Here is a 27,767-nt window from a genome sequence, read left to right as displayed (position 1 = left end):
TCAAGAAGGACACACTCTCTAAGAAAACGGACCCAGGAAGTTTTCATATCCCTTGCATCATAGGGGAATCAAAAATTGACAGAGGATTCTGTGATCTAGGAGCTAGCATAAATGTGATGCCTCTAACTCTTATGAAGAGGCTACAACTGAACGAGGTGAGATCCACTGATGTAATCATACAACTGGCTGACAAAACTCAGAAGCAAGCTGAAGGGGTAGTTGAAAATGTGCTGGTGAAAGTAGGGGATTATTATTTCCCCACAGACTTTGTCATTGTGGACATGGAGGAAAGCTATTTACACCCTATCATTCTGGGCAGACCATTTCTAGCCACTACTAGAGCGCTCATAGATGTAGAACAAGGAGAACTAATTCTGAGAATACATGATGAACAGCTCATTTTCAAAGTCTTCAAACCTGCATCTGAGCCTGAACCAGAATCTGAAAAGCCTAAAGATGATAGTAGCCATCCGTGTTTGGAGGAAAGTAATCCAGCAGCTGAGACTCTAAAACAGTCATTGGAAGGCAAACAAGAGTTGCAAGAGTTAGAGCCACAAGAATCAGTGGAAACAGATCAGAAGGATCCTCCTGACATAAAGGTCAATGAAGAAATCCTCAAGAGAAAGGGAAGAGTGATAGAGAGATTGCCAAGAGGATGGAGAAACAAGAAAATTCCCACTGAAGGTTTTTCTCCGGGAGATAAAGTGATCTCAAGTCATTATCTGCCAATCCCACCTGGCCTCAAGACCATTCCTTCCCAGCTCCCTCAAGTGTTCACAATCAAGAAAGTTCTTTCTATGGAACATTTAGAGGTCATGAATGAATCAAGAGGGGACGTTTTCATAGTGAGAGGAGAGGACGTCAAACACTACAATCCACCCTAACAAGGGACAACCGTCAAGCTAGTGACGTTAAACAAGCGCTTGTTGGGAGGCAACCCAACCTGAGGTAATACCTTTTTGCTGTTTCTTTTATTTGTTTCAATAAAAGGGGTAAAGTAGTTTCTGTGCATTGCAAAGAATTAAGTTTGGTGTTTCACACCAAACAATGAATTCATGGCTCCATAAGTCAAAGGGGAATGTGTGACTCTAAGTTTGGTGTTCCACCATAAAGATCAACTGAACACAACAACCTTTGAATTATGTGAAAGGAACAACTATTCTAAGCAGTCACAGAAATGCTTAAAACCCTTAGTAGCAACATCATTCCAAGATAACTCAAGGATTCAAAGAACACAGAGAAGTAAGTGGGAGACTAAGTTTGGTGTTCACACACCAACTTAAGATTCCGATACTTACCCACACATAGTTGAGCTAACCACTTAAGTGCTTGAGGAGCAAGCAACTTCATTACTCTTTGCAGGAAAGGAAACAAGAACCTTAAAGCAAGAAGCAACATTTAGGAAGAAGAAGGAGAAATCAAAGTGTTTCCTGACAACAAAGAGAAAACAAGGAATTTCACAAGGTGGTATTATTCCTTGATAATTCTTTAAAATGGTTAAACAAAAGCATGCGTGTTCTGGTTTAAACTGTAAATGTTGAATCTTTCTGGAATGTGTAGTTTTTTTTGTTAATTGCTTTGAATAAAGTGAATGCTTAGATGTTTGGATATAACTTCACCTTCTTAAACAAGTGCGTGCCATGCTTGTTCTGTTTCAAAAATAAAAGAAAAGTTTGAACAAAAGTAACTTGGCTAAATTAGTGACAAATCAAGTAGAATTAAGTGGTGGTATGCATGCTTGATTGTTTAGTCACATCACTAAAATTAGAAGTGTAGAATTATCATTTTTTATGTAGAAGTAAAAATTGTCTATGGATCTTGATGAATAAATGTCTTTGGCCATGAAAAAGAAAGAAAAAGGAAAAGAAAAAGCCACGGAAAAAGGCAACCAAAAAGCAAAAAAAAAAAAAATTTGAGAAAATAAGCTAGGCACCAATGGTTTGAACTTCTGAGACAAATGCCTGTGGTGTTTATGTATTAGGGATATGCTTGGATGAATAGGTTCTGAGGAGTGTTTCAACACTTGGTAACTTGGGTTAACTAACCCGGGATTATCAACCAAAAGTCCATTATCAAGAGCAACCTCAATACAAAACATTTAGTCACACAAAGAGGTGCTGGGCACCAATGTCTCAAGAAGAAATGTGAACTAAAATGCCTAAAGTGGATATGTGTAGTGCACTGATAAGAAAAAGAAAATGCCAAAGGCTTGTGCAACACATGACACTAAGCAAACAAGGAGCAAAAGAAGCTCTAAGAAAAGGAAAAGAAAAACAAAAGAAAAGTGCCAAAGACATAAGAATAACAGGAGGCCATAGCAATTTTTGATGGATGCAATGAAAAAGTGATAATCCTACCTGATAAGTATGAAAAAGTGATGCTGCAACTTTCTGCATAGAACCCTTCTGATGAACTTCAAATGCTTGCTAATATAGCCAATGTAATTACTTTCTGTTCATACTTTCTTCTCAAATAACTCAGGACTTGCTTAGGGACAAGCAAGTATTAAGTTTGGTGTTGTGATGCCAAGGCATCATAGGCTAGTTTCACTAGCATGTTTCTGTTAGTTTTAGTTGTTTTATGCATTTTCTTGAGCTTAAAGTAACCAAAAATGGTTAAATGAAGAACAAAGTAATGAACCATCCAAACAATATGATTTTGATGCAAATTCCATGAGTTTTAGTTATATTACTTAAATGCTATGAATGAAAGATTTCTCATGAAATTTTGCAAGACTTTGATGCAATTGTTTGGATGATTTCAGGGAAGAAGAGGCTAAGCAAGGAAGCAACAAAATCAATAAAGGAAGCTTGAATATCACATGTGGAGTTTAAGTTCCAGTTTAAGCCTAAACTGGAGCTTAAACGCCAAAATCATGAAGGATAAGAAATGCTGGGATTGAAGTTTAACCTCCAGTTTGACCTCAAACTGGAGGTTAAACGCCAGAATGAAAAGCCTCACTTAAGGAGCATTCCACGTTTAACCTCCAGTTTGACCTCAAACTGGAGGTTAAACGCCAGAATGAGTATGTCACCCAGGGAGGAGTTCCACGTTTAACCTCCAGTTTGACCTCAAACTGGAGGTTAAACGCCAGAACCAGGAAGAGTACCAGGGGCCATTCCACGTTTAAGCTCCAGTTTGACTCAAACTGGAGCTTAAACGTGTTCGATAGTTTTTTTTTCACTCCAGGGTTGCTCTCTCCATCTCCACGTTTAACCTCCGGTTTGACCCCAAACTGGAGGTTAAACGTGTTCGACACCTCCAGGGCCACCATTCCAAGCTTCCACGTTTAACCTCCAGTTTGACCTCAAACTGGAGGTTAAACGTGTTCGACTTCCAGTATGCCTCCACCCTTTTCCACGTTTAACCTCCAGTTTGACCTCAAACTGGAGGTTAAACGTGTTCGACCTCCAGGGCTGCCCTTCCTATCTCCACGTTTAAGCTTCAGTTTAACCTTAAACTGAAGCTTAAACGTGTTCGACTACATGACTCTCCAGGGCTACCTTCTTCCATTTCCACGTTTAAGCTTCAGTTTAACCTTAACTGAAGCTTAAACGTGCTTCTACAAATGGCCTCACTGGAAGTGTCTGGCGTTTAAGTTGCAGTTTAAGCTTAAACTACAACTTAAACGCCACTCTTGAAAAGGGTTTCTGGGCCAAAAATATTGTGATTTAAGTTAGTCTTTGAGCACAATTATTAACTTAAACTTACTTTGGTATGAAACCCAATTGAATATCATGGTTTATGGGATTGGGCCTGAAGGATTGATGAGTTTGAAATCTCAATTTATTGAGTCATGTGTCATTATTTGATTATCACTAAGTTGGCTCAATAAATGTTACAGGATCTGGATCAACAACCTCATCAAGATTATGGATCATAAACCCAAGGCAAAAGGAAAGCAAGGAGAGGCCTCAAAGCCCAAGAAGCACAACTGAAGCTCAATATAGAAAGTGTATAAATAGGATAGAAGTTAAGTTAGAAGGGGACCCTTGACTTTTACTTTTAGCTAGATTCTTTTTCTTTGTAATTGAATTCAGAGCTATGATTCACTAAACCCCCTTTCATTGGGTTAGGGAGCTCTATTGTAATTCAATGAATCAATAATAGTTTATCTTCTTCTTCAATCTTTTCTCTTGAATTTTGTTAGAAAGCTTCTCGATCTAATTCCATTGAGTAGTTGTCTTGGGAAAGAGACTACTCATACTTGGAATCCTTCGGAGCCTTGGGAAAGGAATGGAGGATTCATGCTAGAGAAGCTTTCTCACAGTGGATTGGATTGGGGTTTGGATGGATATTGTGACATGTAATCCTACCAAATTGTGGTTCATGAAATTGTGTGGTATAATCAGTGATCAAGCATCATCTCTTCTTATGAACATTTAAACCAAGGGATTGGGAATTTGTTTGTTTTTAGAGAGCATTGGTGAGCCAAGGAATTGGGATCCAATCATATAAGATTGCCAAGAAAAATTCAATGAATGCATTGGTTGAGGAAGAGATTTACATGTTTTGATTCGGAGATTTCAATATCTCCTAAACCCAATGAATTCCCCAGTTCTGATTTCCACTTTCTCTTTACATTCTGCAATTCAATTCTTGCAATCATCCCCATTCCCTTTTAATTTCAGCAATTTACATTCTGCTCTTTAATTCATGCAATTTAAGATTCAGCCATTTAATTTTCTTGTCATTTACTTTTCCCGCCAATTTTACATTCCGCAATTCTCATCTCAAATCTTGATTCCGCTCAACTAGAACACACTTCTAATCCGAATTGCTCACTCAACCAATCCTTGTGGGATTCGACCTCACTCTATTGTGAGTTTTTACTTGACGACGATAACCGGTGCACTTGCCGGAAGGAATTTTGCCGATCGTGCAATTTCCTAAATCGTAGCATAACACGTTTATGCGCATCAGTGTGCAGGCAGCAGCATAGGTGCTGGAGGGGGCTCTCATCATCTGCCCTAAAACTGGCGCCAATAGCAATAGCCACACTACAGCCACAGCGAGACAATTAGGTGGACGATAACAACAATCATGAGAACCCATAGGCATTAGGGTTTTATTTTGACTAGTTTAACATTTTTTTCCTTTATTTGTTTGACATTACTTAATTTTTTTTATATTTGTTATTTTACATTGTAGTTTTTTATTTTAATGAAAAATATTTAGTTTTTTTATTTCTTATTTGAATATTAATTATGATAATATGAATTCTGACTAGCAAGTAGCAAGTTATAATAACGTTGTTGTATAAAGTCATTTTGTGAAAAAAAAAATAAATAAAATTTTTCTATTTCCATCAATTTATTTTGTGGATAAATCTTACCAGCAGCACTAAAAATATTTTTTAATAATTATTAAATTATATTACCATCGAATTTTCTAGGATTTAGGAAAAAATCTTATCGTAATTAAAGTGTCAAAAGATTAAAATAGCGCTAACTTTACCATAAAAAAAATCTCATAATAATTGGTAATAAAAATTGCTCTCTTGTAAGTCATTATTGAATTAAAAATTTGACGGTAAAATTTAATTGAGAACATTTATACTGTGTAATTTTATCCAATAATAATACTTTACTGTCAAATTTTTTTCGTAAATCTGATGGTTTTTGACAAATTTTTGTAGTGATTAAAGGCTTTTAGACTGACCATGAGAAGAAGTACTTTTAAAAACACTCACTCATTTTCTTGTGGCTCATGGTATAACTCATAGTTTCTCTTGCCCCTATACACATTAACAAAATGGAAGGGTTGAGCGTAAACATTGACATATCACTGAAACAAGTCTAGCAATATTTATCATTGCCTCCTTTGTTTTAATATATTAGGAGGATGCATTTCTCTCTACCACATACATTATTAACATGCTTTCCTCCTCCAACACTCAGCATCTTACTCTTGTGAATTTTTAGGTTCTCATAAACTAGATTATTCTTAGGCCAAAGTATTTGACTGTGCATGTTTTTCTTGTCTTATGGATTTTTAATTAACAGCTTTTTGTTTTCTTATAATATACTCCAAACTATAAATGGAACAATATCTTATTAAATTTTAAAAAATTATCATTACTAGACATGTTGTGTTTGATAACATAGATTCCCTTAATTAAAGTTTTTTGGCTACTATAACACCCCTTGTGAAGCAGCAACATTTTTTCCATACTACTTTGATTTTTCCTCTCTAAAACTCTACTAAATTATCATCTAAAGCAACACTTGTTTCATTTATCAGTCTTCGTTACAACCTACTATTATTATCAACACTTGATACAAACTATTTTACTTCAATCAACTTCTCAAAATGACCTTTTCCTAAATTCACCTACTCAACCAAATAACTCTCCACCATGCATCTTCCTCTGATATGTCCTCTATGCCTAGTAACCTGCATTTTTTGGATAGAAATTCAATTTGGTAGTGCTTCCAAGACCATAATTTCTTTTAATTCTCACCCAATGATCACTAGATTAAAATAAAGTATCATCAGGCCAAGAGTCTCGTCAGCTATTACAAATTCTTTAGTTGGTATTGTTAACAATATTCCTTCTACCATTAATCAGGCCTTACAATAACCTTATTAGCACAAATCAATGCTTATAGTATTACAAGTTCTTTATAACATTAATACTTAGTTTGTTGTATCTGTTGTTGGTGATACTTAAATTATCAAATGTTAGATATATTTTTGCTATCAAATGGCATCCAAATATATGGTGATGTCATGAAATATAAAGTGAGATTGGTTGCTAAAGACGATCATCAAATTGAGAATATAGACTATGATAAGTCTTTGCTCTAATTTTTAACCTTAATAGGATAAAGGTTATTCTAACAATTGCTTTAGAATATAAGTGACAAATTAGACAATTCTATTTTAATAATGCCTTTTTGAATAGAGAGTTAGTATTCATGAATAAACCACCAGGATTCGAAAAGGTGGTGTAAGACATGTTTGAAAATTACATATTAAGTCTCTCTATAGATTGAAATAAGTTCCCAAGGCTCAGTTGAGAGAAATTAGTTCCCAAGGCTTAGTTTCTTAAAAATCTTTCGGCTACTTTAGTTAATTTTGGGTTCTTTAAAGCCAACACGTGAGAGTGAAATGGAAATTTGTTAATAATCCAAGTGAGTTTGATGATGTTAATTTCGTGTGCAAGCCCAAACTATTTTTGTTGCAGCCCAAACCTATAAAACCAAATGCACTCAAGACAACTGAATGCAAAGTGAAATCTAAATCAAACCCAATGCCAACCAAGCAAAAGTAAAGTAACCCTAAGCTATGGCCCAGTGTGGATTCATTTCGGGTGTTGGTCAGAAGAGAAAGAGAGCTTTACTTTTCCATTCAAGCACTAAAGAGGAAGAAAGAAAAAGCTAATCAAGGAAGCTAATGTCAAATCAAGTTAATCAAAATCATGCTAAGCAAATTCAGAGGTTAAAGGTAATTTATTTTTATTTGCATGCAAGTCAATTGCTTCATATTTCCTCTTTCCCTCTGCACCACTATTTTAAGCAAGATGAAGAAAGTGGTGGTTGAATTTTCTCTACTGTGAATCAATGGATTACACCATTTCTTGGAGTCAAAGCACATTTTCAAGGGTGTGGATTTGGAAATCTCAGTGAGCAAGCAATTGGTTGCTGCCACCATCTCCTCGGTTAAGCTCAAATCAGATTTCAAATCTCTAATTTTGTGGTCTGAATTAAGTAAAAGGTAAAAGGGGTTACAGTTAGTTCAAGGACCAAGGAGTTGACCTTGAGGAAAAAATCCTAGCTGTGGCTCAAGCAAAATACAAAAAGAAAAATGATTCTCATTTGAGTTTAAGGAGAGAGAACCTGAAAGGAAGAGAAGAGAGAAACCTCACAAACTGAGTTTGAAGTCTTGGAAGCATTGCACTTTCACTAAATAGAGCACTCTGCCAAGATGAAGAACAATGTTTTGAGTTCAGAAGTTGGGTTCAACGCATAGAGTCAAGGCTGTGAATCATCATCTCCTTCATGGTTTACTGTTTATATTTCTGTTTCAATGTTGTATCTTTCTTTGTATTCATTCAGAGGTAAAAGGCAAGAAAGAAAGGCATTGAGAAAAAGCCATTGAAAGAAAAGGCTGTGAGAAATATTTTAGAGAAAAGACAAGAGTGATTTCAGATTTTTTTTAGTTGTATTTCTGTTTTGTGTCATGTACCTGTGAGATATTCCTTGCTAAGTTGGGTAAGCACTTAGTGTGTCGAGTCTAGGTAGTTACATAGCCAAGTCAAGTTTGTGTTAAAGCTTGATGTGTCTCTGATAGGATTATATTGTGTCCTTGGGATTGGTGTATGTAATACTTGGATAGATAGTGAAATTCCACAAACGTTGTAGTGGAGAATGAATGTAGGTTGTATTGCACTAGGCAACTAAACCAGGATACTTGGCTGTGTCATTGACGGGCGAAAAATTGCCGATTAAGAATTTATAGTAGAAATAACATTGCAAGTACAGTTCTTAACCGACGAAAATTCCGCTTATCAATTTAGAAAGATTTGTCACAATTTGAGAATAAAATATGGGAGTAGAAATCCCAGGTCGTCTTCCAACGAGTTGACAAAAGAGTGCAATTTATTGGTCAGGAGTTTTCCGAGAAATTTTAGAGTTGGAGAATGGAAAAATAAATGATTATAAATTAAAGCAGCAAAATTAACAAGAGGTTTATGTAATTGAAATAAAAAGCCTTTAGCAGGAGAAGATTAATCGGAAGTTCTATCCTTGTTGAATTTTTTCAAGTGTAATAGTAAGAGGTTGTTGTTCTACTTAGTCATCCCTTACCTGATAAAGGAAAGTCAAGTAACTAACAAACCAACTCTGAACCTCAAGTCCTAATCCTTTCCTAAGGAAGGATTAGAGTTAGAGACTAGAGAGCCAACCAACAACTTCCAATTAAAATTAACACTTGAGTATCCCAACTCAAGGTTCTCCTATTAATCAACTCCAAAGTCAAGTTAGGAGTCTACTCCATTGACATGAATGCCATTCTTATAGACATATAAAGGGAATAAAAAGAAGACATGATAGATTAAATGAAATAATAACTGAAAATTAATTAAAGGTAAAAATAGTTCTTTGCATTAATAAATTCCAGAATCAAAGATATCCATATGTAACATCTGAACAGGGTTAATGGAAGATAAAAGAGTAAGGAAATAAGGAAACAAACTAGAATAATAAAGACTTCAACGGAGGTAGTAACTCTTCTCAATATCCAAATCAAAACCATAAAACTGGAAATCTATGAATGTGAAGAACGCTAGAGAAAGTAGTGATTTTCTCTCTAAGATTCAAAACTAAAACTAAAAACTAAGCATAATGTGAATGTGTATTGAGTCTCTGCTTGTCCCCTGGCTCTAGTCTGTGTTTCTGGGCCAAAAACTGGGTCCAAACTCAGCCCAAAATTGCCCCCAACGTCTTCTACGATTTCTACACGTGGCGCATGTCACACGTACGCATCAGGTATGCACACACGTCGATGGGCCTCTGCACGCGTCGCTGTCAATTGCGCCTTTCACACTTACGCGTCAAGTACGCGCATGCGTCGCTGTGGAAAGCTCCAAGTCACGCGCACGCGTGAGCCATGCGTGCGCATCGTTCCTCGTTGGTCATCTCCTTTGTTTCTTGTGTTCCTTCCATTTTGCAAGCTTCCTTTTCATCCTCTAAGCCATTCCTGCCCTATAAAGCCTGAAAACACTTAACACACAGATCACGACATTAAATTGTATAGAGGAGAATTAAAAATTAACAATTTAAGGGCTTAGGAAGCAAGTTTTCAATCATATAACAAAATTGGAAAGGAATTGTAAAACCATGCAAATTGTATGAATAAGTAAGCAAAGAGTTGATAAAAAAACCACTCAATTTATCATAAGATAAACCATAAAATAGTGGTTTATCAATCTCCCCACACTTAAACATTAGCATGTCCTCATGCTAAGCTCAAGGAGACCAAAAGAATGAATGGGGGAAAGTAAGACTCATGCAATGCAATGCAACCTATGAACGCAACTATATGCTAAGATGTTTCTACCTACTTGGTTAAAAGTAAACAACTCCAAGACAAACAAAAATCAGATTCCACTAATTCAAATCACACAATAAGAGACAAGTAATCTTGTAAGAAGATAGCTCATGAAAGTCGGGAACATAGAGTCAAGCATTGAACCTTCATTGGAAGTGTATATGCACTCTAATCGCTCAGGTGTATAGGGTTAATCCACTCTAACCTCCTCTAGTCATGCTTTCTAAAACTTTGTTCTTCATCTAACCAATCAACAAATATCTAGTGTACAAATGCAAACATCATGAGGTCTTCTCAAGGTTGTAATGGGGCTAAGGTAAGGGTGAGGATATATGTATAGCCAAGTGAGCTATAAAGTGAATCTTTGACTAACTTAAGTTCTCACCTAACACACACTCTCTATATAATTCTAAAATCATGCCTAGGTACCCATAATCTCACTTTTGTATATTTCACATACTCATGTATTCAAGTTTTCTTTAATTTTATCACATATGCAATGATCTCTTTATTGAGCTAACCTTGGGGTGAATTTACCCCTTATTTATTTGTTTATGTTGTAATATTAAAAATTCTTCTTCTTCTTTTTCTTCTTTTTTTTTGGTTGAACATGGAAGCAAACACAACATATCAATGCATATGGTTTTTCTGGTTTCACATGAGTATGTAGCACCCAAATTCCCAATATCTTGTCAATAAAACTCAACACTTTCTCATCAACCCAAGGTTCCACAATTCCTCACACTTAATTGACACACAACCTCTATCTTAAGTTAGCCAAAGATTCAAATGGGATAATAAATTATTTTTCTACTTAAGGCTAGTGATGTGGTAAAATATAGAACAAATGGGGATTAAAAGGCTCAAAGTGGCAAATAAGGGTAATTAAGTGGTAGGATATTTTGGATAAGTGAGCTAATAACAAATGATAGCCTCAATCAGATGCATGCATATAAATACACTAAACAATGGACATATAGAATGGGATAAATTATAGATTGCAATTATAGAGAAGAAAATACAAAAGAATAAAAATCATGGTTAAATAATGTAACCGTATAATTAAGCTCAAAATCTCACAGGTTGTGTGTTCTTAGCTATAAACCATGTTCCAAATACAATCTTCAAACAAGTTTAACACAAATTTTTAGTTTGAATTAGTGAAATGTTCTAAAATAGGGTCTTGAAAGGAAACTCATTATTTCAACTAAGCAGAACATACATGCAAGCAATTATTATCATGCAATCTATCCTATCTAACAAAAGAAAAATAACATATTAGTGTTAACAGAGAGAGAAATTACCTCCGGAAGTCAGGTACTGACCTCCCCACACTTAAGGCTTGGCATGGTCCTCCATGCCATTAGTAAGGAGCAAGGCGGGGCTGGTAGTATCACCTCCACTGTCGGGCTCGTCATGGCTCCCAGTGCTGGCAGGTGAAGTGGAGTCTGGGGTATCCTTCTCTTCTAGAGGTGGGTGAGCACGAGCAGTAAGCTCTTTCAGATAGGTGTATCAGCTCTTCTCACGACGCTCCATTCGCTCCATCTGCCGGTCTTGTCGGTCTAACCTCTGAAGGATATGAAGGAACATCTGAGTAGTGGTTGGTATAAGAGGTGTGGGTGATAGCAGGGCGGACGTAGTAGGAGTGTCTGAAGATGGGCTGGGATGTCGGCTAGCAGAGGGTACTGGGGGTCTGATGTACTTCCCGTTTGGGACATACTGATCAGCTCTTGGGATCATTTTCTTGGTATCCCCAGCCCTATAAGAGACTCCTGCAGCAGAGACAAGATCCGACACTAAGGCGGGGAGGGGTAGGTTACCCACAATCTGTACGTGTCTCATGGCCTGCCGGATGTGTCTGGATAAGTTAAGGGGCTGCTCTGTAAGGATGCACCAGATGAGGACAGCCATGTCTACAGTGAAGGTGGACTCGTGAGTGCTTGGAAAGACATAGTGGGACATAATTTGTGCCCACACGCGAGCCTCCAAGGTGAGTGCAGGAGCTTAAATGCTCTTAGGTCGAGTCCGATGCTGTCCGTAGATCCACTTGCTGCCAGGTTGTGCTATGACACCAAGGACATTATTCTAGTCAAACTAGTATGTCTGGCGCTTGAAAGAAGCCTCTTGATAGGCGTCCCATCCCTCTGGGCTAGGTGGAAGGTTCAATACCCTCTGAATAGCCCCTTCGGAAATGGGTACTTGCTTCTGATGAACATAAACAGACTGCAGGGTAGGCGAGTGAAAGTTGGAGTAGAATTCGACTACCTATGACAAATTGGCCTCCCGCGGCTGTCTTCTCAAGAATCCTGGTGCACGAAATTGTGATCATCAATGGCGCCATCAACATGGTACGCTCAATTGTAATCTCAACTTTTTATCACAACTTCGCACAACTAACCAGCAAGTGTACTAGGTCGTCCAAGTAATAAACCTTACGCGAGTAAGGGTCGATCCCACGGAGATTGTTGGTATGAAACAAGCTATGGTCATCTTGTAAATCTCAGTCAGGCTGATATAGAATGGTTATGGAGTTTTCGAATATTAATAATAAAATAGGGATAGAAATACTTATGTAAATCCTTGGTGAGAATTTTAGATAAATGCATGGAGATGCTTTCGTCCCTCTAAACCTCTGCTTTCCTGCTGTCTTCATCCAATCAGTCTTACTCCTTTCTATGGCTAGCTTTATTTAAGGACATCACCGTTGTCAACGGCTACTTTTGATCCTCTCTGGAAAATGGTCCGATGCGCTGTCACTGCATGGCTAATCGTCTGGAGGCATCACCCTTGCTAATGGCTGCATCCTATCCTCTTGTGAAAATGGTCCAAATGCTCTGTCACATCAGGGCTAATCATCTAAGGTTCTCGATCATACTGGAATAGGATTCACCCTCCTTTTGCGACTGTCATTACGCCCAGTACTCGCGAGTTTGAAGCTCGTCACAGTCATTCAATCCCTGAATCCTACTCGGAATACCACAGACAAGGTTTAGACTTTCCGGATTCTCATGAATGCCGCCATCATTCTAGCTTACACCACGAAGATTCTGATTAAGAGATCTAAGAGATACTCATTCAATCTAAGGTAGAACGGAAGTGGTTGTCAGGCACGCGTTCATATGGAATGATGAGGATTGTCACGTTCATCAAATTCAGGTTGAAGTGCGAATGAATATCTTAGAAGTGGAATAAGTTGAATTGAATAGAAAAACAGTAGTACTTTGCATTAATCTTTGAGGAACAGCAGAGCTCCACACCTTAATCTTTGGAGTGTAGAAACTCTACCGTTGAAAATACATAAGTGAAAGGTCCAGGCATGGCCAAATGGCCATCTCCCTTGATCTAAGAACCAGACGTCCAAAGATGTTCCAAAGATCTCTAATACAATAGTAAAAAGTCCTATTTATAATAAACTAGCTACTAGGTTTACAGAAGTAAGTAATTGATGCATAAATCCACTTCCGGGACCCACTTGGTGTGTGCTTGGGCTGAGCTTGAATGTTACACGTGCAGAGGCTCTTTCTGGAGTTGAACGCCAGGTTGTAACGTATTTCTGGCATTCAACTCTGGTTTGTGACTTGTTTCTGGCGTTTAACTCCAGACAGCAGCGTAGAACTGGCGTTCAATGCCCTTTTACTTTGTCTAAACGCATTCAAAGTATGAACTATTATACATTGCTGGAAAGCCCTGGATGTCTACTTTCCAACGAAATTGGAAACGCGCCATTTTGAGTTCTGTAACTCTAGAAATTCCACTTTGAGTGAAGGGAGGTCAGAATCCAATAGCATCAGCAGTCCTTCTTCAACCTCTAAATCTGATTTTTGCTCAAGTCCCTCAATTTCAGCCAGAAAATATCTGAAATCACAGAAAAACACACAAACTCATAGTAAAGTCTAGAAATGTGAATTTAACATAAAAACTAATAAAAACATCCCTAAAAGTAACTAGATTCTACTAAAAATATACTAAAAACAATGCCAAAAAGCGTATAAATTATCCGCTCATCACAACACCAAACTTAAATTGTTGCTTGTCCCCAAGCAACTGAAAATCAAATAGGATAAAAAAGAGAGAATATACTATAAATTCCAAACTATCAATGAAACATAGCTCCAATTAAATGAGCGGGACTTGTAGCTTTTTGCCTCTTGAATAGTTTTGGCATCTCACTTTATCCATTGAAGTTCAGAATGATTGGCATCTATAGGAACTCAGAGTTCAGATAGTGTTATTGATTCTCCTAGTTCAGTATGATGATTCTTGAACACAGCTATTTTATGAGTCTTGGCCGTGGCCCTAAGCACTTTGTTTTCCAGTATTACCACCGGATACATAAATGCCACAGACACATAATTGGGTGAACCTTTTCAGATTGTGACTCAGCTTTGCTAAAGTCCCCAATTAGAGGTGCCCAGGGTTCTTAAGCACACTCTTTTTTTTGCTTTGGACCTTGACTTTAACCGCTCAGTCTCAAGTTTTCACTTGACACCTTCACGCCACAAGCACATGGTTAGGGACAGCTTGGTTTAGCCGCTTAGGCCAGGATTTTATTCCTTTAGATGCTCTTGCCTCTTGCCTTTTGGTTTTAAGGGTTACTGGCTTTTTGCTCTTGCCTCTTGGTTTTAAGAGCTTTTGGCTTTTTCTGCTTGCTTTTTCTTTTTCTTTCTATTTTTTTCGCTATTTTGTTTTCTCTTTTTTTTTTCTGCAAGCGTTATTCTTTGCTGCTTTTTCTTGCTTCAAGAATCATTTTTATGATTTTTCAGATTATCAAATAACATGTCTCCTTGTCATCATTCTTTCAAGAGCCAACATATTTAACATTCTTAAACAACAACTTCAAAAGACATATGCGCTGTTCAAGCATTCATTCAGAAAACATGAAGCATTGTCACCACATCAATATAATTAAACTAAGTTCAAGGATAAATTCGAAACTCATGTACTTCTTGTTCTTTTGAATTAAAACAGTTTTCATTTAAGAGAGGTGATGGATTCATATTCACTACTTTAAAGCATAGTTACTAAATAATAATGATCATGTAATAAGACACAAACTTAGATAAGCACTTATCATAGAAAACAAAAAACAGAGAATATAAGAACAAGGAATGAGTCCACCTTAGTGATGGTGGCGTTTCCTTCTTGAGGAACCAATGATGTCCTTGAGCTCTTCTATGTCTCTTCCTTGTCTTTGTTGCTCCTCCCTCATTGCTTTTTGATCTTCTCTAATTTCATGAAGGATGATGGAGTGCTCTTGATGTTCCACCCTTAGTTGTCCCATGTTGGAACTTAATTCTCCTAGGGAGGTTGATTTGCTCCCAATAGTTTTGTGGAGAAAAATGCATTTGAGGCATCTCCGGGATCTCATAGTGATGAGCTTCCTGCGCCTCTTGAGCTCCATGAATGGGCTCTCTTGCTTGCTCCATCCTTTTCTTAGTGATGGCTTCTCTTCCTCAATGGGAATGTCTCCTTCTATGAAAGCTCTAGCTGAGTAACATAGATGGCAAAAAAGATGAGGAAAAGCTAGCCTTGCCATGGGGGAGGACTTTTCGGCTATTTTGTAGAGTTCAAGAGAGATGACTTCATGAACTTCTACTTCCTCTCCAATCATGATGCTATGAATCATGATGGCCCGATCCACAGTAACTTCAGATCGGTTGCTAGTGGGGATGATGGAACGTTGGATGAACTCCAACCATCCTCTAGCCACAGGATTGAGGTCCAGTCTTCTTAGTTGAACCGGCTTGCCTTTGGAGTCAATCTTCCATTGAGCTCCTTCCACACATATGTCCACAAGGATTTGGTCCAACCTTTGATTAAAGTTGACCCTTCTAGTGTAGGGGCGTGCATCTCCTTACATCATAGGCAAGTTAAACGCCAACCTTACATTTTCCGGACTAAAATCTAAGTATTTCCCCCGAACCATGGTGAGATAATTCTTTGGGTCCGGGTTCTTACTTTGATCATGGTTCCTAGTGATCCATGCATTGGCATAGAACTCTTGAACCATTAGGATGCCAACTTGTTGGATGGGTTTTGTTAGAACTTCCCAACCTCTTCTTTGGATTTCATGTCGGATCTCCGGATACTCATTCTTCTTGAGCTTGAAAGGGACCTCAGGGATCACCTTCTTCTTGGCCACAACATCATAGAAGTGGTCTTCATGAGCTTTGGAGATGAATCTTTCCATCTCCCATGACTAGGAGGTGGAAGCTTTTGTCTTCCCTTTCCCTTTTCTAGAGGATTCTCCGATCTTAGGTGCCATCAATGGTAATGGAAAAACAAAAAGCTTATGCTTTTACCACACCAAACTTAGAATTTTGCTCGCCATCGAGCAAGAAAAGAAAGAATAGATGAAGAAGAAGAAGAAATGGAGGAGATGGAGAGGGAGATGTGTTTCGGTCAAGAAGGGGAAGAGAGGGTTTTGTTGTGTGAATTTGAAGAAGAATGGAGGGCTATATATAGGGAAGGGAGGGGGGTAAGGTTTCGGCCATATAGGGTGGGTTTGGGTGGGAAATTGATTTTGAATTTTGAAGGTAGGTGGTGTTAATGAGGTCGGTTTATGGGGAAGAGTGGGTGGATGTGAGTGGTGAAGTGGTGATAGGGAAGAGAGATTGAGGTGATTGGTGAAGAGTTTTGGGGAAGAGTGTTTATGGGATTGTGTGAAAGAGGGGTGAGAAGAAGTTAGTGGAGGTAGGTGGGGATCCTGTGGGGTCCACAGATCCTGAGGTGATCTTGTGGGGTCCACAGATCCTGAGGTGTTCAAGGAATTACAACCTTGCACCCAATTAGGCATGCAAAATGCCCTTGCACACAACTCTGGGCGTTCAGCGCCAGATTGGTGCTTGTTCTGGGCGTTGAACGCCCATTTGTTGCCCATTTCTGGCGTTGAACACCAGAACCATGCTTGTTCTGGGCGTTCAGCGCCAGCTCTTCTCCAGGGTGCAATTCTGGCATTCAAACGCCCAGATGCTGCCCATTTTGGGCGTTCAGCGCCAGAACCATGCTCTGTTCTGGCATTGAACGCCAACCAGATGCATCTTACTAGCGTTTAAACGCCAGTAAGGTCTTCCTCCAGGGTGTGATTTTTTCTTCTGCTGTTTTTGATTCCGTTTTCAATTTTTATATTTATTTTGTGACTCCACATGATCATGAACCTAATAAAACATGAAAAACAATAAAAATAGAAATTAGATAAAAATTGGGTTGCCTCCCAACAAGCGCTTTTTTAATGTCAATAGCTTGACAATGGGCTCTCATGGAGCCTCACAGATGTTCAGAGCATTGTTGAGACTCTCCAACACCAAACTTAGAGTTTGGTTGTGGCCTCCCAACACCAAACTTAGAGTTTGACTGTGGGGGCTCTGGTTGACTCTACAATGAGAGAAGCTTACTATGCTTCCTCTCCATGGGTACAGAGAGAGATCCTTGAGTTTTAAACACAATGTTGTCCTCATTTAATTGAAGGATCAATTCTCCTCTGTCCACTCAATCACAGCTCTTGCTGTGGCTAGGAAGGGTCTTCCAAGGATGATGAATTCATCATCATCCTTCCCAGTATCTAGGACTATGAAATCAGCAGGGATGTAAAGGCCTTCAACCTTTACTAACACGTCCTCTACTTGTCCATAAGCCTGTTTTCTTGAATTGTCTGCCATCTCTAATGAGATTTTAGTGGCTTGCACCCCAAAGATTCCCAGTTTCTCTATTACAGAGAGGGGCATGAGGTTTATCCCTGAACCAAGGTCACACAGAGCCTTCTCAAAGGTCATGGTGCCTATTGTACAAGGTATTAAGAACTTTCCAGGATTCTGTTTCTTCTGAGGCAATTTCAGTTGATCCAGATCACTTAGTTCATTGGTGAACAAGGGAGGTTCATCTTCCCAAGTCTCAATACCAAATAATTTGGCATTCAGCTTCATGATTGCACCAAGAAACTTGGCAGCTTGCTCTTCGGTAACATCCTCATTCTCTTCAGAAGAGGAATACTCATCAGAGCTCATGAATGGCATAAGGAGGTTTAATGGAATCTCTATGGTCTCTAGATGAGTCTCAGATTCCTTTGGTTCCTCAGAGAGAAACTCCTTATTGATCACTGGACGTCCCAAGAGGTCTTCCTCCTTGGGATTCACGTCCTTTCCTTCCTTCACAGGTTCGGCCATGGTGATTAATTCAATGGCCTTGCACTTTCCTTTTGGATTTTCTTCTGTATTGCTTGGGAGAGTACTAGGAGGGATTTTAGTGATCCTTTTACTCAGCTGGCCCACTTGTGCCTCCAAATTTCTAATGGATGACCTTGTTTCATTTATGAAACTCACAGTGGCCTTAGATAGATCAGAGACTAAGTTTGCTAAATTAGAGGTATTTTGTTTAGAGTTCTCTGTCTGTTGCTGAGTGGATGATGGAAAAGGTTTACTATTGTTAAACCTATTTCTTCCACCATTATTAAAGCCTTGTTGAGGCTTTTGATCCTTCCATGAGAAATTTGGATGATTTCTCCATGATGGGTTATAGGTGTTTCCATAAGGTTCACCCATATAATTTACCTCTGCTATTGCAGGGTATTCAGGATCATAAGCTTCTTCTTCAGAAGATGCCTCTTGAGTACTGTTGGATGCAGCTTGCATTCCATTCAGACTCTGAGAAATCATATTGACTTGCTGAGTCAATATTTTGTTCTGAGCCAATATGGCATTCAGAGTATCAATTTCAAGAACTCCTTTCTTCATAGGCGTCCCATTACTCACAGGATTCCTCTCAGAAGTGTACATGAACTGGTTATTAGCAACCATGTCAATGAGTTCTTGAGCTTCTGCAGGCGTTTTCTTTAGGTGAATGGATCCACCTGCAGAAGTATCCAATGACATCTTAGCCAATTCAGATAGACCATCATAGAATATATCCAGGATGGTCCATTCTGAAAGCATGTCAGAAGGACACTTTTTGGTCAGTTGCTTGTATCTTTCCCAAGCTTCATAGAGGGATTCACCATCTTTCTGTCTGAAGGATTGAACATCCACTCTAAGCTTGCTCAGCTTTTGAGGAGGAAATAACTTAGCTAAGAAAGCCATGACCAGCTTGTCCCAAGAGTTCAGGCTATCTCTGGGTTGAGAGTCCAGCCACACTCTAGCTCTGTCTCTTACAGCAAAAGGGAAAAGCATAAGCCTGTAGACTTTAGGATCTACTCCATTAGTCTTAACAGTATCACATATCTGCAAGAATTCAGTTAAGAACTGAAAAGGATCTTCAGATGGAAGTCCATGAAACTTGCAATTCTGCTGCATCCGAGAAACTAGCTGAGGTTTCAGCTCAAAGTTGTTTGCTCCAATGGCAGAAATGGAGATGCTTCTTCCATGTAAATTGGAATTAGGTGCAGTAAAGTCACCAAGCATTCTCCTTGCATTATTGTTGTTGGGTTCGGCTGCCATCTCCTTTACTTATTCGAAATTTTCAATAAGGTTGTCTCTGGATTGTTGTAATTTAGCTTCTCTTAGTTTCCTCTTCAGAGTCCTTTCAGGTTCTGGATCAGCTTCAACAAGAATGCCTTTTTCCTTGTTCCTGCTCATAAGAAAGAGAAGAGAACAAGAAAAGAAGAGGAATCCTCTATGTCACAGTAAAGAGGTTCCTTATTGTTAGTAGAAGAAGAAAAGGAATAGGGGTGAAGAAGAATAAAGAATCCAAACACAAGGGTAAGGATAGGAGCAGTGATGTGAGATGAAGAGAAGTGTTAGTAGATGAATAAATAAATAGAAGGAGATGAGGGAGAAGGATTTTCAAAAATTATTTTTGAAAAAGGGTTAGTGATTTTCGAAAATAGTTTTTGAAGAAGGTTAGTAATTTTCGAAAATTAAAATCAAAAATTAAAATAATTAGTTAATTAAAAAGAATTTTTGAAAAAGAGGGAAGATATTTCGAAAATTAGAGAGAGAGAGTTAGTTAGGTAGTTTTGAAAAAGATAAGAAACAAACAAAAAGTTAGTTAGTTTTTGAAAAGATAAACAAACAAATTTTTGAAAAGATAAGAAGTTAGGAAGTTAGAAAAGATATTTTGAAATCAAATTTTTGAAAAAGATAAGATAAGAAGATATTTTTGAAAAGATATGATTTAAATTAGTTTTTGAAAAAGATTTGATTTTTAAAATCACAATTAATGACTTGATTCACAAGAAATCACAAGATGTGATTCTAGAACTCAAATTTTGAATCTTTCTTAACAAGCAAGTAACAAACTTGAAATTTTTGAATCAAAACATTAGTTGATGATGTTATTTTCGAAAATTAGGAGGTAGAGATAAGAAAAAGATTTTTGAAAAATATTTTTAAAATTTTCAAAATTAACTAAGAAAAATGAAAAAGATTTGATTTTTGAAAAAGATTTTGAAAAAGATAAGATTTTTAAATTGAAAATTTGATTTGACTCATAAGAAACAACTAGATTTTAAAAATTTTTTAAAAAGTCAAATCTAATTTTCGAAATTTTAAGAGAGAAAAAGGGAAACATATTTTTTTTGATTTTTTGAATTTTTATGATGAGAGAGAAAAACACTAAAAAAGACTCAATGCATGAAAATTTTGGATCAAAGTATGTGATGAATGCAAGAACACTATGAATGTCAAGATGAACACCAAGAACACTTTGAATGTCAAGATGAATCATCAAGAACTTATTTTTGAAAATTTTTATATGCAAAGAAAACATGCAAGACACCAAACTTAGAAATCTTTCATGCTTAGACTCTATGGATGCAAGAATGCATATGAAAAAGAAGAAAAGACACATAACATGAAAACATCAAGATCAAACAAGAAGACTTACCAAGAATAACTTGAAGATCATGAAGAACACTATGAATGCATGAATTTTTCGAAAAATGCAAGATGAATATGCAATTGACACCAAACTTAAAATCTGACTCAAGACTCACACAAGAAACACAAAATATTTTTTGGTTTTTATGATTTTCTAAATTTTTTTTGGTATTTTCGAAAATTATTTTGAAAAAGAAAAAAATAAGGATTCCAAAATTTTTAATATGAATTCCAGGAATCTTATGCTCTTTAGTCTAAAGCTCCAATCAAAGGGTCAGGCATGGCTTAATATCCTGCCAAGCTTTAGTATGTAACTCAGAAATGACACGCCTAACATGCCCTATCCAGAAGAATTAGACATGGCTTTACAGCCAGCCAGGCTTCAACATGCTTCATGAAACACTAGAATTCATTCTTAAAAATTCTGAAAAAATATATTTTTGAAAACATTTTTTTTTCGAAAACGGATGAGAAATTTTTGAAAGATTTTTGAAAAAAAATTTTTTTGAAGATAAAACAAAAACAAAATTACCTAATCTGAGCAACAAGATGAACCGTCAGTTGTCCAAACTCGAACAATCCCCAGCAACGGCGCCAAAAACTTGGTGCACGAAATTGTGATCATCAATGGCGCCATCAACATGGTACGCTCAATTGTAATCTCAACTTTTTATCACAACTTCGCACAACTAACCAGCAAGTGCACTGGGTCGTCCAAGTAATAAACATTACGCGAGTAAGGGTCGATCCCACGGAGATTGTTGGTATGAAGCAAGCTATGGTCATCTTGTAAATCTGAGTCAGGCTGATATAGACTGGTTATGGAGTTTTCGAATATTAATAATAAAATAGGGATAGAAATACTTATGTAAATCCTTGGTGAGAATTTCAGATAAATGCATGGAGATGCTTTCGTCCCTCTAAATCTCTGCTTTCCTACTGTCTTCATCCAATCAGTCTTACTCCTTTCTATGGCTGGCTTTATTTAAGGACATCACCGTTGTCAATGGCTACTTTTGATCCTCTCTGGAAAATGGTCCGATGCGCTGTCACTGCATAGCTAATCGTCTGGAGGCGACATCCTTGCCAATGGCTGCATCCTATCCTCTTGTGAAAATGGTCCAAATGCTCTGTCATAGCACGGCTAATCATCTGATGTTCTCGATCATACTGGAATAGGATTTACCGTCCTTTTGCGTCTGTCACTACGCCCAGTACTCGCGAGTTTGAAGCTCGTCACAGTCATTCAATCCCTAAATCCTACTCGGAATACCACAGACAAGGTTTAGACTTTCCGGATTCTCATGAATGCCGCCATCATTCTAGCTTACACGACGAAAATTCTGATTAAGAGATCTAAGAGATACTCATTCAATCTAAGGTAGAACAGAAGTGGTTGTCAGGCACACGTTCATAAGGAATGATGATGATTGTCATGTTCATCACATTCAGGTTGAAGTGCGAATGAATATCTTAGAAGCGGAATAAGTTGAATTGAATAGAAAAACAGTAGTACTTTGCATTAATCTTTGAGGAACAGCAGAGCTCCACACCTTAATCTACGGAGTGTAGAAACTCTACCGTTGAAAATACATAAGTGAATGGTCTAGGCATGGCCGAATGGCCAGCCCCCCTGATCTAAGAACCAGACGTCCAAAGATGTTCCAAAGATCTCTAATACAATAGTAAAAAGTCCTATTTATAATAAACTAGCTACTAGGGTTTACAAAAGTAAGTAATTGATGCATAAATCCACTTCCGGGGCCCACTTGGTGTGTGCTTGGGCTGAGCTTGAATGTTACACGTGCAGAGGCTCTTTCTGGAGTTGAACGCCAGGTTGTAACGTATTTCTGGCGTTCAACTCTGGTTTGTGACTTGTTTCTGGCGTTTAACTCCAGACAGCAGCGTAGAACTGGCGTTCAACGCCCTTTTATGTCGTCTAAACGCGTTCAAAGTATAGACTATTATACATTGCTGGAAAGCCCTAGATGTCTACTTTCCAACGCAATTGGAAGCGCGCCATGCTGAGTTTTTTAGCTCCAGAAAATCCACTTTTAGTGCAGGGAGGTCAGAATCCAACAGCATCAGCAGTCCTTCTTCAACCTCTGAATCTGATTTTTGCTCAAGTCCCTCAATTTCAGCCAGAAAATACCTGAAATCACAGAAAAACACACAAACTCATAGTAAAGTCCAGAAATGTGAATTTAACATAAAAACTAATAAAAACATCCCTAAAAGTAACTAGATTCTACTAAAAACATACTAAAAACAATGCCAAAAAGCGTATAAATTATTCGCCCATCAAATCTCCACTGTCTCCTCTCAATGCGGGGCTCCACGAAATTAGCAAAGTGTGTTGGAACAATGAGTAGGGGCTCATTGTTGTAGTTTCTCTCAGCCAGGATGGGGAACATTTGCTCACAGTAATGGTTAGTGAACCATGCAGAGTCCCTAACAGGGAACGCCTTTTCTGCCTCATCAACTTTGATTATCCGCTTCACCGGCTTCATGGGTGGCTTAACGCTTGTAGTGGGTTGTGCCTTAGCCACAGTTCTTTTAGTGCCTTTCCTTGCCGGTGTCTTGTCAATAGCCTTCTCTTTTCCTTTCTTGGTACCCATCCTAAGGAAGAATGTTAAATATAGAGTACCAAAAACCGGAAGGAAGAAATTCCAAGTGATAATGAATGTCAAAAAAAAGATAATTACTTAAATACATGGTAGCTACAACATGTAGGTAAGACATCAATTAGGATCATAAAGGCAGGTCATAACAACAAGATGCAAGAGGGTTTATGGCATGCAATTAAGAGGCATGAGAAGCATAACTCAAGCATCAAATTGAACAAGAAGTATCACATGGAAGAAAAGAGTGAGTACTTTTATGATGACAATTGTGAATGATAATCCCAATACATGTGGAATGAAAGTGTTGTTAAAAATGGGCATTAAAGTAGTAAGACAATAGTATAAAAGAATTCAAAATGCCATGTTGGCTTTTTCACAAACACTTGGTGTTCAAGTGAAAATAGGAATGAAAATAAGTAATCCAAGTGTATATGAGATCCATGTCAATTATCAAATTACTCCTCATAATATCCACAAGCTCAAATATAATAAAATAATACCCAAATAAGGCTCCAACACCAACATAAAAATGCATGGAAAAGGAAAGAAAAAGAAACCAAAAATAAGTAAGCTAAGATAAAATTTAGAAGAAAGAAAAATAATTAAATGCAATAATTAAATGAAGAATGAAATAGTAAAGGAAAGAAAGAAAAGAAACCTGATAAAGAAGATGAAGAGAGGAAGAAGAAAGAAGTAGGAAGTAGGAAGTAAGAAGTAAGAAGTAAGAAGTAAGAAGTAAGAAGTGGGAAGTGGGAAGGAAGAAAGAAGAAAGAAGAAAGAAGAAAGAATTAGGATTGAGAGAGAATTAGGATTGGGAGGGAAAAATTGAAATCTGGGCGGCGTACTGTGTAAGTGAGGCGGCGCATACGGCACGCATACGCGTGGGTTGCGCAAATTGGATAGTGACGCATAAGCATCTAGCACACGTACTTGTGCTCTGGATTGTGCTAGTGGCACGAGACCAGTCCCGTGATGAGCGGATAATTTATACCCTTTTTGGCAATCTTTTTACATGGTTTTTAATATGTTTTAGTTACTTTTTATTATATTTTTATTATTTTTTATGAAAAAATCACATTTCTGGACTTTACTATGAGTTTGTGTGTTTTTCTGTAATTTAAGGTATTTTCTGGCTGAAATTGAGGGACCTGAGCAAAAATCTGATTCAGAGGTTGAAAAAGGACTGTAGATGCTGTTGGATTCTGACCCTCCTGCACTCGAAGTAGAGTTTTTGGAGTTACAGAAGCCCAATTGGCTCGCTCTCAATTGCGTTGAAACGTAGACATCCTGGGCTTTCCAGCAATATATAATAGTCCATACTTTTCTTGAGATTTGATGGCCCAAACTAGCACCCAAGCTGGCGTTTAACTTCAGGAACAGCCTATGCACGTGTAAATCTCAATGCTCAGCCCAAGCACACACCAAGTGGGCCCCGGAAGTGGATTTCTACACTATCTACACTTAGTTACTCATTTTCTGTAAACCTAAGTTACTAGTTTAGTATAAATAGAACTTTTTATTATTGTATTTACAGACTTTACCATCTTTATACTTGGATGCTGTTGTTCACGTTTGGAGGCTGGCCTCACGGCCATGCCTAGACCTCTTTCACTTATATATTTTCCACAGTGGAGTTTCTACACCTCATAGATTAAGGTGTGGAGCTCTGCTGTTCTTCATGAATTAATGCAAGTACTATTGTTTCTCTTTCAATTCATGCCTACTTCTTCTCCAAGATATACTCTCGTACTTAATTCAGTTAAGTCAGAATGAAGGAGTGACCCGTGACAATCACCCAATCTTCGTTACTCGCTTAGCCAAGATCCGCGTGCCTGACAACCACAAAGCGGTCTACATGATGTTCAACATAGTCATTGGACGATAGCTGGAGTATATTCTCTTGGGTATCTAATACACGGACCGAGTCCGTGAGATTAGTATCTTCGTGGTATAGGCTAGAACCAATTGGCAGCATTCCTGGGATCCGGAAAGTCTAAACCTTGTCTGTGGTATTCTGAGTAGGATCTGAGAAGGGATGACTGTGACAAGCTTCAAACCTGCGAATGTTGGGTGCAGTGACAGTGTGCAAAAGGTTCAATGGATCCTATTCCGATGCTAGTAGGAACCAACAGATGATTAACCATGCGGTAGCTGTGCCTGGTATTTTTCATCCGAGACAAAAATTTGACAGTTCATTAGCCGTGCAGAAACTGTAGAGGACCATTTTCACTGAGAGAATCTTACAACTTGCCAAAAGGGAGCACGCATGATTGGAAGAAGGCAGTTGGAAAGTAGAGGTTCAGAAGCAACAAAGCATCTCCAGATGCTTATCTGAAATTTCCACCAATGAATTACATAAGTAACTTTTTTTTATTTTATGTTTTATTTATATTTTAATTATCAAAACCTCATAACCATTTGAATCCGCCTGATTGAGATTTACAAGATGACCATAGCTTGCTTCAAGCCGAAAATCTCCATCGGATTGATGAACTGAAGATTGATGGTTTAGAATTCACAATAAATTCTCGTTGCAAGTATAGTTTCTAAACCAAGCAATAATCCTTTCATACAAAAACTTGTTTATCACTTAAGCAAACCCAATAAAATTGATAACCGAAGTATTGAAACCTCGGGTCGTCTCTCAAGGAATTGCAGGAAAGTATGATTTATTATTGGTTATGGAAAAAGTATATTTTGTTTTGGGTTTTTAAAATAAGGAACAAGTAATTTAAATGACAAGAAAAATAAATTAATAATTAGAAAATCTCTTGGTAAGGTATGAGAACTGGAAATCCTATCCTAGTTATCCTTATCAGGTGTGATGAGAATTGGATTTTGCTCCCACTTAGCTAACCCTTACAAAATAAAGGAAAGTCAAGTGGACTAATTAACTTGATTCCTCAAGTCCTAGTCAACTCCTATGGAAAGACTAGCTTTAGAGGGATCCAAATCAATCAACAATCCCAATTTCCAATCAACTACTGAGTTTGATAACTCAAGTGTCACCAATTACTCAACCAAAGCCAAAAGGGAAGAAATTCTACTCGAATGAAAATAATTTGGATTAATTAGAAGCATCAATATCATAAATTAAAGAAAGCAATCATAAATCTGAAATACCTCAATATGTATTAATTAAGAAAATCAATCCTAATATGGAGTTCATAAACCAAATTGAAAAGATAAATATCAATTAAAGTGATAGAATAAATAAGAGTAGAAAATAAATTAAAGGAACATTGAACCTGTGATTGAAGAGAAGTAGCCTAATCATAATAGAAATCCTAAATCCTAAGAGAGAGGAGAGAGCCTCTCTCTCTCTAGAACTACATATAAAAACATAAAATTGTGTATTATGAATGTTGTATGAATTGTCCTTGTTGATTCCCCCATTCTCTGGTTTCTATTCTGTGTTTCTGGACTTGGATTTGGGCCAAAAAAGGGTGCAGAAATTGTTGGGGGCGACTTCTGCAATTTTCTGCACATGGCATCCGTCATGCGTACGCGTGGGTCACGCGTCCGTGTCATTTTGGGTTTTTCCTTGTCACGTGTGCACGTCAGTCACGCGTACACGTCAGTTGTGTTATGCTCTAGGCAGGCGTCCGCGTCGTCCATGCGTACGTGTCACTGCCATTTCGCGCTAGACACGTGTCTGCGTCGTCTACGCGTACGAGTCGCTGTCTTTTTCTTCAAAACTCCATTTTTGTGCTTTCCTTCCATTTTTGTATGTTTCTTTTCTGTCCTCTAAGCCATTCCTACCCTATGAAGCCTTAAAATACTTAACACACAAATTACGGCATTGAATGGTAATAAAGGATAATTAGAAATTAATATTTTTAAAGCATAGGAAACATGCTTTCACATATACCATAAAATAAGGAAGGAATTATGAAACCATGCAAATTTCATGAATAAGTGGGTGAAGAATTGATAAAAATACTTATTTGAGCACAAGATGAATCATAAAATAGGGGTTTATCAACCTCTCCACAATTAAACAATAGCATGTCCTCATGCTAAATCCAAGAGAAAGGAGTGAAGGTAGAATGGTGGAATCTTATGCAATGCAATCTATTCTAAATGCAAGCTACCTAAATGAATCATGCATTTCTAATTATTATCCACCTATATATAGAGCTTACATGTGGTTAAATTGATTCATATTTTCAAGGAATCATATATGTACTACCAAGGCCAAATCATGTTAAAACGCATTCACAATTGAGTTGAGTTAAAAGAATTTACAAACTTGCAAGACAATTTAATAATTAAACAGGGA

At 37.7% G+C, this 27,767-nt stretch overlaps 1 non-coding gene across 1 annotated transcript; it reads left to right on the top strand.

Annotated features, from left to right (window-relative positions):
- The first annotated feature begins 18,974 nt into the window (after positions 1–18,974).
- Positions 18,975–19,082, top strand: LOC148580726 (small nucleolar RNA R71). Its single transcript, XR_015895967.1, has one exon. It is a non-coding gene; the product is annotated as a small nucleolar RNA R71 (small nucleolar RNA).
- The last annotated feature ends 8,685 nt before the right edge of the window (positions 19,083–27,767 follow it).

Source organism: Arachis ipaensis, chromosome B10 (genome assembly GCF_059453495.1).
Source record: "Arachis ipaensis isolate K30076 ecotype BB chromosome B10, ASM5945349v1, whole genome shotgun sequence".
Lineage (NCBI taxonomy): Eukaryota > Viridiplantae > Streptophyta > Magnoliopsida > Fabales > Fabaceae > Arachis > Arachis ipaensis.
This window is presented reverse-complemented; position numbering and strand designations above follow the sequence as displayed.